The sequence below is a fragment of the Rhinoderma darwinii genome, chromosome 4 (assembly GCF_050947455.1).
Source record: "Rhinoderma darwinii isolate aRhiDar2 chromosome 4, aRhiDar2.hap1, whole genome shotgun sequence".
Lineage (NCBI taxonomy): Eukaryota > Metazoa > Chordata > Amphibia > Anura > Rhinodermatidae > Rhinoderma > Rhinoderma darwinii.
In genome coordinates, this window is record NC_134690.1 from 79,129,108 (window position 1) to 79,143,235 (window position 14,128).

Consider the following 14,128-nt stretch of genomic DNA (forward strand, 5'->3'; position numbering starts at 1 on the left):
GGCTGCGGGTCCGGGCGCGCTGCTAGCAAAAACCGACAATCGAGGCGGCGTTCAGGTTGTTGCCAGTTCATCCAGAAAGCCAACGGCTGTTGGGCTGTTTTTGGAATGGGGCTTTTTACGTGGATCGGTGCCTTCCGATGGGGTGTTCCCTTTCTTGTGCATACTTCGAGGCGTTTAGTAGCTTCGTGGAGTGGGTAACGAGGGGAGTATCCGGGGTCGACTCGTTGATCCATTACTTAGATGATTTCTTGTGCGTTGGCCCGGGGGGTTCGCCGGTTTGCTGTAATTTGCTTTATGCACTACAGAAGGTGGCGAGGGATTTTGGGATCCCTTTGGCGCCAGAAAAAACGGAGGGCCCGGTAGCGACGATTTGTTTTTTGGGAATTGAAATAGATTCGGTGGCAATGGAGTGTCGTCTCCCTGCGGATAAGCTGGGTGCTTTGAGGCTGGAGGTACGGCGGGCTTGTAGACTGAAGAAAATGACGCTGCGGGAGCTTCAGTCGCTGCTGGGGAAGTTGAATTTCGCCTGCCGGATTATGCCAATGGGGAGGGTGTTTGGTAGACGGTTGGTGGCGGCAACGGCGGGAGTGCGTGCACCGCATCATTTTGTGCGGCTCAAGGAGGAGCACCGAGCTGATCTTCAGGTTTGGGATGACTTCTTGGGCCAGTACAATGGTCGCTCGCTGTGGATGGCCCCAGCGCAGGATACGAGTGATTTGAATATTTTTACGGATGCGGCTGGGGCGGGCGGTTTTGGAGCTTACGGGGGAGGTCCGTGGTGCGCAGGTCAATGGCCGGCTAGTTGGGTGTCCAGTGGACTCACGCGGAATCTGGCCCTGCTCGAGCTGTTCCCCATCGTGGTGGCGGCAACCATTTGGGGGGACAGGCTCAGGGATAAGAAGGTTCGTTTTTACTGCGACAACATGGGGGTGGTGCTGGCCATTAATAACATCACGGCGTCCTCTCCTCCGGTAGTTCAATTGTTGCGACATTTAGTGTTGGTATGTTTGTCGTTGAACGCGTGGGTGGTGGCGGTGCATGTGCCGGGAGTACGGAATTGTATCGCTGATGCTCTTTCTCGCTCGCAGTGGGACCGGTTTCGGCAATTGGCACCGGGAGCGGAACGTATCGGTTTGGCTTGTCCGGAACATCTTTGGGATCTGGTCTCGGTCCCGTAGAACAACTGGTACAAAGGTCTTTGGCGCGCACGACGTGGAGTGCTTATTCTGCTTGTTGGAGGCAGTGGGAGGAGTGGGTAAGAGAGTTGGGTGACGTCAATACGGATAGAGACAGGTTGGTGCCACTTTTGTACTGGTTAGGGGACGCCTGGGAGGCGGGGTTTTCAGTGGCAAAGGTGAACCGGTTCATATCTGCGGTGGCGTTTGGTTTTAAGTTGCGAGGCTTTCAGGATGTATCTAAGGAATTTCTGGTGCTACAGGCTTTGAAGGGGTTGCGCCGAGGTAGAGTGGAGGCGGATAGTAGAAGGCCTGTGTCGTTTGCGTTGCTTAGCTCGTTGGGCGGTTCATTAGCATCGGTCTGTCGTTCTTCAGACGAAAGGGATTTGTTTTGGTTAGCTTTTTCGTTAGCGTTCTTTGGGGCATTTAGAGTAGGTGAGTTGGTGTCACCAAGTACCAAACAGGCAGGGGGGCTGAGATCTGGGGAAGTGAGCTTATTCGCAGATCGGCTGGAGGTATGGTTGCGTCGGTCAAAAACTGACCAATTAGGGAAGGGTAAGCTGATAGTTTTGTTCGCCCTCCCGGGGTCGGTTATGTGCCCGGTAGAGTGCATGCAGGGTTTTAAGCCGCGAGCGGGGTCTCCAGATTTGCCTTTGTTACGTCATGTGGACGGGTCGTTTTTGTCCAGGTTTCAGTTTGGAGCTGTATTTTAAAAATGTCTGACGGCGGTTGGTGTCGCGGCGAACTCATATTCATCTCATTCCTTCAGGATTGGCGCAGCAACTGAAGCGGGGCGCTGGGGGCTGGATGATGAAGGGGTTCGGCGCATTGGTCGATGGGAGTCCAACAGATTTAGGTCCTATGTCCGCCCCCATTTGTTATGAGGTTTGTTGTTAACGCTTAAGAAATGTTTTATATGGTAATGTCTAATTGTTTTTCTGTTTCAGATTCGCCTCCGTGTTTGGTGTGGTTGCTGGGTCATTCTTACGTGCACTGGGGGGCTTTGAGGGCGGACGTCCGCCCGGACGGTCGCCAGTTGCACATTCCGCGACAGGATGCGGTTGTGCATTGGCTGGGATTTAGAGGTATGTCATAGAGCAGGGTGTTGGCGGAATTCCAGACATATGCCCGGCTTGATAGGGTTCCGGAGGTCTTAGTGTTGCACGTGGGTGGGAATGACCTAGGAGTCCGCCCCTTTCGTGAGTTGGTGCGGGACATCAAACACGATATGTTGTGTTTGTGGGTTTCTTATCCCAAGTTGGTGATAGTGTGGTCGGACATAGTCCCGAGGAAACATTGGCGGTTGGCTAGGTCAGTGGAGAGAGTCAATAAGGCTCGCATTAAAGTTAATCGGGCGGTGTCCCGTTTTGTAGCAAAAAACGGGGGCATTTGCGTGCGGCACAGGGATTTGGAGTCAGGAGTGGGGAACTTCTGGAGGAGTGATGGGGTTCATCTGACCGAGGTTGGCATTGATCTTTGGAGCTTGGCGATAGCAGAAGGAATAGAAAGGGCGGTGGTGGTGTGGCGGAACTCACAGGCTTAAGGTGGTCAAGGCCTGTTTCGCTGTGGCGGGGGGAGTCCTTGAGGCCAGTCAGTACAAAATGGTGGGGGGTCGCATCGGGGGTATGCGTCCCCCAAAAAAGGTACATGGTTGAAGACTTCATCGGGTGTTATCCCTTTGAAGTGGTCTTCTGGTGGAAGGTATATCACTTGAAGGCTTCATCGGGTGTTATCCCTTTGAAGTGGACTTCTAGTGGTCGGTATATCACTTGAGGGCTTCATCGGGTGTTATCCCTTTGAAGTGGACTTCTAGTGGTTGGAGCCATCTGCAGAGGTGAACGGTGCTTCCGAGCTGGTTGACGGCTGGAGGTAATTGGTGGTTTGCAGATGGCTAACTCGGTGTGTTCTTAAAAAAGGAATATCTGAAAGGGCTTCAAGGACTTCCTCTGCTCGGGTTAATGTTAACGTTAAAATTGTTATTTACGATTCTGACCCATGTTGGGTCATGTGAATTATTAGGAGGAATTCTCTGGTGGATTCCTAACTAGTTATCCGAATGTTTCGGATTTAAATTGTTTTTATAAAACTGTGAAATTAATAAACGGCTGCTGTGGCCATTTCACATCCAACCTCGGTGTCACGTGTCTTTCCTAAAGGTGGGGGTGGAGGGATAGGATGGGTAAGGGAAGGTTCATTAACACACGACTCTACTTAGGCAGGTCATGTAAAAATGCTTCACAGCCTTTATTACAACCACTGAAATTGGGCAATTTTCCCTGTTATCATTGTGTAAATTGTACATATATGTGCAGAGGTAAGGTTTTTATACACCCTCAAACTGGGAGAAACTATAATATCAGACACACATTTACCTGTGACTCTGAATGGGTTGTCTATGCGTTATGGTGCCCTTGTCAATTAATATACGTGGGGGAAACTACCTGCACGTTTAAAACTCGCCTAAATAATCACAGATTTTCAATTAGGAAGAAAAAACTAGATTTACCTGTTGCAAAACATTTTGCTGAGAAAGGACATACTGAGAGAGATCTAAAATTTATGATCCTTGACCATATTCCACCATTATACAATGGTGGTGATAGACATATGGCTTTGCATAAGAGGGAACTGAAATGGATATTCTTACTGAATACATTGAGACCTAACGGACTCAATGTAGAATTTAATGTGGATAGGATTACTGTGTAACGTCTTGTCTCCCCCTCTCCCCATGTACTCTCGTATATGATCCTCATTGGTCATCTTTTTTGGTGGCATGATTTTATTATATTACGCTTTATTAGTAATTTTTCCTTGTTATTAACATATTTATTTTGTATCATTCTAGATTCCAACAGAACTTCGGGACCATTCTCTCATCATCATTGATCCAGTTGTATTTGCAAAAATTGATTGCTGGTGTTAAATCTAGTCCCAGCCTATACAATAAAGATAATTTTCAATATACATTGCTTATTTCTTGTCTCGTATGGTGATAGTCAGTAAATTAGATGGGGTTAAATACCCAGGCATATACTTTTTTGATATTAATATCGCTTTTGCGGATTTGGTATTGCATCGATGAATATAGGTCCGTTACACGTTTGTGATCTTTTTGGATTCCCCATATACATTACATTGTGTTTGGTTGGATCCTAGAGTTCCTGGGAACTAGTTCCCTCTTGACCACGGAAGTGTGGCCAGGGATCTAGTATACCCGCGTGTGGACCTTTGGGTGCTCTTTATCCGTCAACATATGTGAATCGCTATAGATATTGCTATAATAATACTGACTATCTCCACGAGCCTATTTTAGATCAAGTTTTGATCTTTTTCCTGATTGGGACTATATACGATACCAGCGTTAACGGTGTTACAACATGTACCTTTTTAATCACACAGTGCTTTGTGATTGGTGGTTGCTTGACAATGGTGAACGCTTTGCGAGGGAGGTGCTTGGGGCGGAGAATGCGTTGTCATCACTGCGCTCCTGAAGCATCCTGTTGCATAGCGACGTGAATACTTCCGGTCTTCTATCCGGATGTCGGCAACTTATATACACACACCCACATATCTTACAATACCATGCTTTGTATACTGAGTGCTGTTATACATATAGCCTGTACGCAATTTGGATGATAAAGGTCCTGAAGCTCTGATTGGTGAGGGGAACTAACGTGACTAGTTCTGACACAACTGTTGTATATTTGATTATGTTGTAATCATGTATTATTGCATGTTTATTATGCGATAGTGTTGTTTATTATATATGTATCTGCACGTGCACTTTATGTATCAATATCTTGATTGTATTTGATACCATTCATACACATAATGCTTTGTAATTTTGGCACTTTGCACTTTATTTGTATTTTAATGAGATGAATTATGTAAATGCTCTTTTGCTCTTTATAAACCGTTATCACTCAGTATGTCACCATGCTTGATAAAGGTCCTATTGTAGGACAGAAACGTTGCTGTTTCTTGGCTGAATAAACCACTTATTTTTCACATTTTGGAGTGCTGCAAGATTTCTATTTTTATGTATATATATAGATATATATATATAGCTGACCAAGAAATGGCGACAGCACACTGCAAACACTAATGCAACCTAAGCCACTAGATATAAATAAATATGCATTACTGCTAAATCTACTTACCAATAGGGAGGTTCTTAGTGCACATTTTGATCAAAAAGTGTTTGCCCACCTGCCACGACAAGGCGACCTCTGTAAGGTGGGGACCTACTCTGCACATACACCCAGAACTGGGACTAAGCCTACATATATATATCTGGGGATGGTAGGAACCAGCATCAAACTAATTAAAATCACCCAGGGAAGAACTTTAGCAAAGTACTGATATATATATATATATATATATATATATATATACACATATACACACACATATATATACACGTATACATACATATTTATATATAAATAGCGCAGAATGCTACGTTATTTTCTCCAGTAAAACAAAGGACACCATGACGGAAATCCGACAGAACCCATTAAAATCAATGGGTCTTGTCAGGCTCTGTTGTGGTCTGTCATGCGACCTATCCAATGCTTTGGTTATTTTGCTCCTATGAACAAGCAGAACATCAGAAAATAAGAAGGCAGATGTGAATGCCTGCCTTTGCAGTGAAAACATATGCAGATTTTTTTCATGGATTCACAGCAAAATCTACAGCGGAAAATTTTGTGCTAAATTTGAACATAGCTCTATGAAACTCGGGTACGAGTGCCACTTTGCCAGCCCCCTACGAAGCCTAATAAATTCAGCAATTTATCTTTACAAATAGGACATATGACTATTTGATGTCATGTTCCAGCAACTCTGGTTTATTAGTTACCAATGAAACTTGTCAATACTAAACAAGAAAATATGATTTTCTTATCAAAGGATAAAAGGCCGGGTTGAAAACAGGAATACACCTTCCTGAATATTACAAAAAACAACTAAATAAAATGTTTTATGGTTAATGTTAAAGCGACCCTTCAGTCCAAAACACAAATTTGACTATATATACATAAAAATGTATAGTCAACTTACCTGGTGCCCTTCTCTTTCTTCATCCTGCTTCTGTTCTCGTGATCCGCTCCTACGTTGTCCTGGGTCAAAAATGGCTACCGCTGATTCAGATTTGCCTATGGAGAGTTTACATTTTGATCAAACTGTATAAGCCCACTTGCCACTTCATGGCAAACACTTTTAAAGGAAGGGTGTCGCGAAAACATTTTTTTTTATATTAATTTGCTGTTCGTGTTTTATTGAAAGAAATGTTATTTATTTGTGTGTTTGTGTTTTACTTTTTTTTTTCTCTAACTTTTTCTTCACTATGGGGGCTGCCATTTTTTTTTTTCATCTCTGTATGTGTCGATTAACGACACATACAGAGATGGTATACGGCACATACATCACCATAGAGAATGCGAACGGGAGCCGTTCGCATTCACTATGGTGTACGCCGTCTATGTGGGAACGGCGCATGCGCCGCTCCCACATAGTCCAAATGGAAGGTCTTCGGCTGAGCGACATCCGGCGCCATTTTCTTGTGGACCGGAAGCCGCGGCCGGACAGTAAGATGACTACTTCCGGTCGCGACTTCCGGACATGTGATTAGAAGCAAGCACTAGGAGCGGACGGACCGGAGGGAGCGGCGGCAGCGGCGGCGGCTGGAGCAGGTAAGTTATGTTTTGTGTATGTTCGTGTTTTAGTGTGTGATTACCACTGTATGTAAGCCTACTACACTGTGTATTCGCTCAAAAAATAGCGGCACACAGTGTAGGAGGTTTGAACATTCAATCCCCTCCATTCTCCTGGCACTAGCCAGGATAAAGGAGGGGGGATTGTTTGAGGACACTAGAGCGAGTGTGTCTTCTCAAATTTACCAAATGCCAATGCTGCAATTTTGGGAATTGCTCACTTTAGTGACCAGCACAGGGAGATGTTATAAATTAGAATCTAATTTATAATATTTCCTGACTTGTGAAAAAATGAAAAAAATTAGAACAATGTCTAATCATGTATATAATAACTGTTTAAAAAAAAAAAAAAAAAAATGTTCTAGCGACACATTCCCTTTAAGTGGGTCTCTACTCGATAAAGTGCAGTATCGCATGGCAACCAGTGCCGCTGCAACAGAGTACCCATAGGGGCAGCAACCCAGGAGACCAGCAGCACCCATTCAGTCTAATCCACCTTGGCTCTGGGCCCTGTCGTCGTCCCCCCCCCCCCACAGATACAGCACCACAGCAACAAGGATCACCACACACCTCCATTACTAATGCTGTTAGACAGTAAAAAATAAATAAGAACATTTTTTTTTTTTAAATAAAGACACCCCCACTACAGCCCTCTTTGATCATTATATTAGAAAACACTGACGTAATACAACAGGGAAATCTGTAAAAAAAACAAAAAAAACAACAAAGAGAATAACACATATAAAACAGTTATATTACATACGTTATAATACTTAATTCCAAGTCCCTGGTGCAGTCTCCCCCTGCTCACCTGCAACATGCTGTCAATGCTGGTGATGCTGCAGACGAAACACCTGTAAAGAGCACAGCAGGGGAGGCGTCTGAAGAGATGAACATAGTGATGACATCAGTGGCGTAACTACCGCTGTAGCAGCCGTAGCGCTACAGCGCGACGCCATTGAAGGGGTTGTTCCTACAAAAGACATGAATCCCCTATCCACAGGATAGGGGATACATGTGGGACGCCCAGCGATAAGGAGAACGGGGGACCGAAAGTCGCCCAAAGTTCTCCATGACAAACCTCGGACTTCTGGGGTCTGTCGACAGCTCCATAGAAATGAATTGTGCACCGGTCGCGCTTGTGCGCATGCGTGACCAGCGCTCCTTTCATTTTTATTGAACTGTGCATACCCCGGATGTCCGAGGTTTCTCATGGAGAACTTCGAGGGACTTTCGGTCCCCCGCTCTTCTTATCGTTGCCAGCGATCACACATGTATCCCCTATCCTGTGTTTAGGGGATACATCTCTTTTGTAGGACAAACTATAGGCCGTTTTTTTTTGGGGGGGGGGGGGTTGGGGGGCTGTATGGCATTCCCTACAGGGGTGGTTTGGGGCTGTATGGCGTTATCTACAGGGGGCTGTATGGCGTTATCTACAGGGGAGGGCTGTGTCGCGTTATCTACAGGGGGGCTGTATGGTGCTATCTATAGGGAGCGCTGTGTGGCATTATCTACAGGGGAGGCTGTATGGCGTTATCTACAGGGGGCTGTATGACATTATCTACAGGGGGCTGTATGACATTATCTACAGGGGAGGGCTGTAAGGCGTTACCTACAGGGGGGCTGTCTAGTGCTATCTATAGGGGGCGCTGTGTGGTGGAATCTATAGGGAGGCACTATCTACAAGGGGGGGCGGTTGTGTGATACCCAGGGGAGGGGGGGAGGGTATGGGCCCAGTCAAAAGTTTGCTATGGGGCCCACTCTTTCCTAGTTACGCCCCTGGATGACGTCATCAGCGTTGGTCCATCGCATGGCAGTGGAGGGTGTGGGGGCATGTCTTAGACTTTTAGCCAATGCTTTCCATAGTCAGTAGTGACAATTTTGGACACAGAACAAAAGGGGTACCAAATTTCGGGAATGGAGGCAGGATGAAGAAGGAGAAGGACGCAAGGTAAGTGGACTATAAATTTCCAATGTACAGTCAAATATTGTTTATGGGACTGGAGGCTCGCTTTGATAGATTAAACATTAAAGAGGCTCTGTCACCAGATTTTGCAACCCCTATCTGCTATTGCAGCAGATAGGCGCTGCAATGTAGATTACAGTAACGTTTTTATTTTAAAAAAACGAGCATTTTTGGCCAAGTTATGACCATTTTTGTAGTTATGCAAATGAGGCTTGCAAAAGTCCAAGTGGGTGTGTTTAAAAGTAAAAGTCCAAGTGGGTGTGTATTATGTGCGTACATCGGGGCGTTTTTAATACTTTTACTAGCTGGGCGCTGTGAAGAGAAGTAACATCCTCTTCTCTTCAGAACGCCCAGCTTGTGACAGTGCAGATCTGTGACGTCACTCACAGGTCCTGCATCGTGACGGCCACATCGGCACCAGAGGCTACAGTTGATTCTGCAGCAGCAACAGCGTTTGCAGGTAAGTCGATCTTACCTGCAAACGCTGATGCTGCTGCAGAATCAACTGTAGCCTCTGCTGCCGATGTGGCCGTCACGATGCAGGACCTGTGAGTGACGTCACAGATCTGCACTGTCAGAAGCTGGGCGTTCTGAAGAGAAGAGGATGTTACTTCTCTTCACAGCGCCCAGCTAGTAAAAGTATTAAAAACGCCCCGATGTACGCACCTAATACACGCCCACTTGGACTTTTACTTTTAAACACACCCACTTGGACTTTTGCAAGCCTCATTTGCATAATTACAAAAATGGTCATAACTTGGCCAAAAATGCTCGTTTTTTTAAAATAAAAACGTTACTGTAATCTACATTGCAGCGCCTATCTGCTGCAATAGCAGATAGGGGTTGCAAAATCTGGTGACAGAGCCTCTTTAAGCTATAAGGCTGGGTTCTCACATCGCAGTTTAAATGCTGTTTTGCTGCGGATTGCAGGAAAACTGCACCATTTTGATGTGATTTTCGCGGCAAAAATGCATTTAAACTGCGCTGTGTGAACCCAGCCTGACATCCAAACAGGTGTAATTGTTTGACAATTAGAAGTGGTACTTAACCCAATGAATCACTTTCAGTCATTAGGTTGGGCTCTCACATCGAGGTTCAAATTCGTTTTTTGCTGCGAAACCACCAAAACCGTACCAGGCAAAAAACACATTTAAACGGCGATGTGAGAACCGAATCTTAGGTCCCGCTCACACGTCGGAAATTTTGCGGCGGAACCCTCCGCGGATTCTGCCACAAAATTCCACCTCCCATTGATTTTATTTTGATTTATTTTCAGCTAGTGGGAAAAAGAAGCGTCCTGCTCGATCTTCAGGCGGATTCCGCCTGGACCTCCCATTGAAGTCAATGGGAGAAGGAATCCTACTGCCGACCCTACGGGACCTGCCACACAAAATCCGCCGTGTGAACAGAGCCTTAGGGTATATATACATGGTATTAAGCGGAGGTGAAAAAAAAAATCAGTTGCTGAATCTGCCTCTAAAATCAATGTGTTTTTTACGCTGATATTTGGAGGCTGATTGATTTCAGGCAAATTCTGCCCCTAGATAGGTCCGGACACATTTTTTTTTTTCCAGAGCTGCTTTCGATTCAACACACCAGAAATTTTGCATTGTATGAACTACGGTGCTGATCCTATTGAAAACAATCGGAGGCAAGATAGAGGCATTTTCACTCTGATTCTAATGCTGACAAAGCGTCAGAATCGGCGTGCAAAAAAAGCCATGTAAACATACTCTACGGCTGGGTTCCCTTGTAGCATAAACGCTGCGGAATTTCCGCAACAGAATTCTGTGTGGAAATTCCGCAGCATTTACGATAGCAGCAAAGTGGATGAGATTTAGAAAATCTCATGCCACCGCTGCAGAAAAAAACAGCAGTGTAAACGTTCATAAATGACCTGTTGTGCCAAAATTACATCTGCAGCATGTCAATTTATGCTGCATTTTCGTTGCTTTTCTGTTGTGGGTTTTCCCCATTAAAATCAACGGGAATGCAAAACCCGGAAACAGAAAGCCAAGTGTTGTTCCATTTGTGACGGAATCGCAGCGATCCCAAAAAATCGCAAGTAAGAAAAAAATAACAGTTATACTTACCAAGAATTCCCAGTCCGGCCTCCTGTGATGACGTTTCATCCCATGCGACCGCTGCAGCCGATTACAGGCTGCAGCAGTCACATGGCCTGCAACGTCATCTTAGGAGGCCGGACTACGCACAGAAGAGAGGGAGAGGGTAAGTATAAAACGTTAATTGTTGTTTTTTTCAGCGCTGCATTCCGAAAGGGAAATTCTGCCCAAGAAAAAGCACCACACTGTGGTGCGGTTTTACGGATGGTATATGCTGTGGGTTCCAGGTCGGGTACGCTGCAAAGTTTTGTGCACCAGAAAATAAAATCTACGCCAGCTAGGAGTTGCCGTAGATTTGCGCTATTATTTATGCCCTCTCCTGCTAAGCCCTGCCATTTAAAAAAAAAAAAAAGTGGCGGGGCTTAGCGGGAGGGGGCTTAAACAGGCTCTGTCACCACATTATATGTGCCCTATCTTCTACATATTGTGATTGACGCTGTAATGTAGATCACAGCAGTGGTTTTTATTTTGGAAAACGATCAATTTTGACGGAGTTATGACCTATTTTAGATTTATGCTAAATGACTTTCTTAATTGACAACTGGGCGTGTTTTTACTTTTTGACCAAAGCAAGTGGGCGTTGTAATGTGGAGTGTATGATACTGACCAATCAGCATCATACACTTCTCTCCATTCATGTCTTCCAGCCAGGATGTCTATTCACAGTCCCGACACTTCGGTAACGTTTGTGTGGGACTTCCAGCACAGCACATCGAGATCACATTGTGCTGTGATTTACAGCGTGATACCACACAAACGTTACCGAAGTGTCGGGATTGTGAATAGACCGTGTCCTGGCTGGAGGTGATGTCTATTCACTCTCAAGGCACTTCAGTAACGTTAATGTGTGAGTAAGTGACAGCAAGCGTGATCTCGCAAGATCACGCTGTGTGTGAGTACATGAATGGAGAGAAGTGTATGATGCTGATTGGTCAGCATCAAACACTTCTCTCCACAATGCCCACTTGGTCAAAAGTAAAAACACGCCCAGTCTATGTCTATTAAGAAAGGCATTAGCATAAATCTAAAATTGCTCATAACTCCATCAAAACTGAGCGTTTTTCGTAATAAAAACTACTGCTGTGATCTACATTACAGCGCCGATCACATTATGTAAGAGATAGGGCACTTATATAATGTGGTGACTGAGCCTCTTTAAATTAAAGCTCAAATCTACAGCAGCTTCTAACTGGCTAGATTTTAAGTCACAAAAGGCAAAGTTTTAGAGAAAATTGCGATTTTTCTATGCCAGAAAAATGGCGTAGAATATTTAATACATTGGCACCACATGGGAGAGAATTGTCTGGAGACTTAAAATAGTCTGGAATGACTGTTTCATTGCACGCATAGCATATCATGCATAGAAGTGGAATGCATGGTTATCGTCCATGCAGGAAGCCACTGTTAAAGCCAAAGCTCAAGAAAGCCCATTCAGCTTTAGCCAAAGCTCAACGTGTGGAATAATAGTACTTCATCAACGGCATCATGAATTCTCAGAAGTACTGGAAAATCTTAGAAGGCGCTAACCGCTCTACACACGCTGGGTCGTTGCGTACTTTTTCAACATGACAAAGACCCTAAACATTCTTCCACTGCTGCATTCTTAATCCCTTACCAACCTATGACGTAACTGTGTACGTCATGGCCGGGAAGGAGCAATATGAAGCGGGTTCACAGGCTGAGCCTGCGACATACTCAGCCGATACATCATTGTAACGTTTGGGATAACTTCGATCCTGGCCGTTTAACCACTTAGACACCACAGTCAATAGTCACCTCGGCATCTAAGATGTTGGAAGGAGCCCCCCTTTTTCTATCACCCCATCGGCCCCCACATCGCGATTGCGGTGTGCCGATGGTTGTCAATGAAGGCCTCCAGTTCCGCCATCTTTGTGCTCCTATTAACCCCTAATAGGGCTTAATAGGAACTGGTAAAAATTACAATACACTGGTTTGTTCAAGTTCCCTGGAGGAATGCAAAAAAAAACAAGCATAAGTGGTATCATCTGTAAAAGTCTGAAGTATTACAATATAACATTATATATCCTGCACGGTAAACGATGTAAAACCAACCAAAACCACCGCTTAAGCAAAATAAAATAAAAAGTGATCAAAAAGTCGTATATTTACCCCAAAATGGTAGCAATAAAAACTATGGGTCGCCGTGCAAAAAATAAGCCCTCATACCACTCCATCGACAGAAGAATAAAAAAAGTTATGGATCTCAGAATATAGAAAGAAAAACATTTAACACATTTTTTTTTCTTTGCAAAAGTACATAATTAAAAAAAGATAGAAATTTGGTATCACCGTAATTGTATTAAACCGCAGAATAAAGTTAACATGTTGTTTTTACCGCACTGCAAGCACTGTAAAAACAAAACCCAAAAAACTAAATCACAGTTTTTTCCCATTACATCCCAAAAAAAGGAATTTTTTTTTGCGGTTTCCCAGTACATTATATGGTACATTAAATAGTGCCATTTAAAACTACAAGTCGTCGACCGTAAAAATAAAAAAGTTATGGCTTTTGGAAGGCAAAGAGGAAACAACAAAAAATGGCTACGGCACCAAGGGGTTAAGGAAGAACAAGGTGATAGTGCTGCAGTAGGAAAGTACAGTATTTCACCAGAGCTCAGCCCTTTTGAGCATCCAGGGGTAAACTAAGGGTACCATGTGCGCCGGGCAGTTAAAGTCAACCGAACTCTGCAGACACTGTACCGTATATATTTGCAGATTTCAGTTTAAGCAGCCACAGATCTGGCACGGTTTTGAATTAGCTGTAAAAGCAGAATGAGCCATACAGAAGAGAGAAAGCGGATTACTTTGGGACCCTAAAGATGTCAGGAGCTTTAAATTGTTAGTGGTTTCCGGGGGAAAAAAAAACTCTGCTGTGCGTGAATATAACCTTAACCAGTCTCTGTTGTTTAACCCCTTAAAGTCCAAGCCATTTTGTGGTTTTTTTCGTTTTTTACTCGTCGCCTTCCTAGAGCCATAACTTGTGTAAAAGATTATTTTTTGCAGGAGGAGTTGTAGTTTTTATTGGCACCATTTAACAGTACCATATAATGGGTGAATTGTATAAAACTGAGATTCCTCTATTTTTTTTTTGGGTTCAGTTTTTACTTTATATATTTACCTTATTTT

The 14,128-nt window shown here is 44.4% G+C and overlaps 1 long non-coding RNA gene across 1 annotated transcript in view; it reads right to left on the reverse strand.

Moving 5' to 3' along the window:
• The window catches only part of LOC142760738 (uncharacterized), a 29,369-nt gene extending 23,043 nt beyond the window's left edge, over nt 1-6,326 (reverse strand). Inside the window, exon 1 of the long non-coding RNA XR_012883383.1 lies at nt 6,240-6,326. This is a non-coding gene — a long non-coding RNA (uncharacterized LOC142760738). The remainder of the gene's footprint in view (nt 1-6,239) is intronic.
• Nucleotides 6,327-14,128: the final 7,802 nt, after the last annotated feature.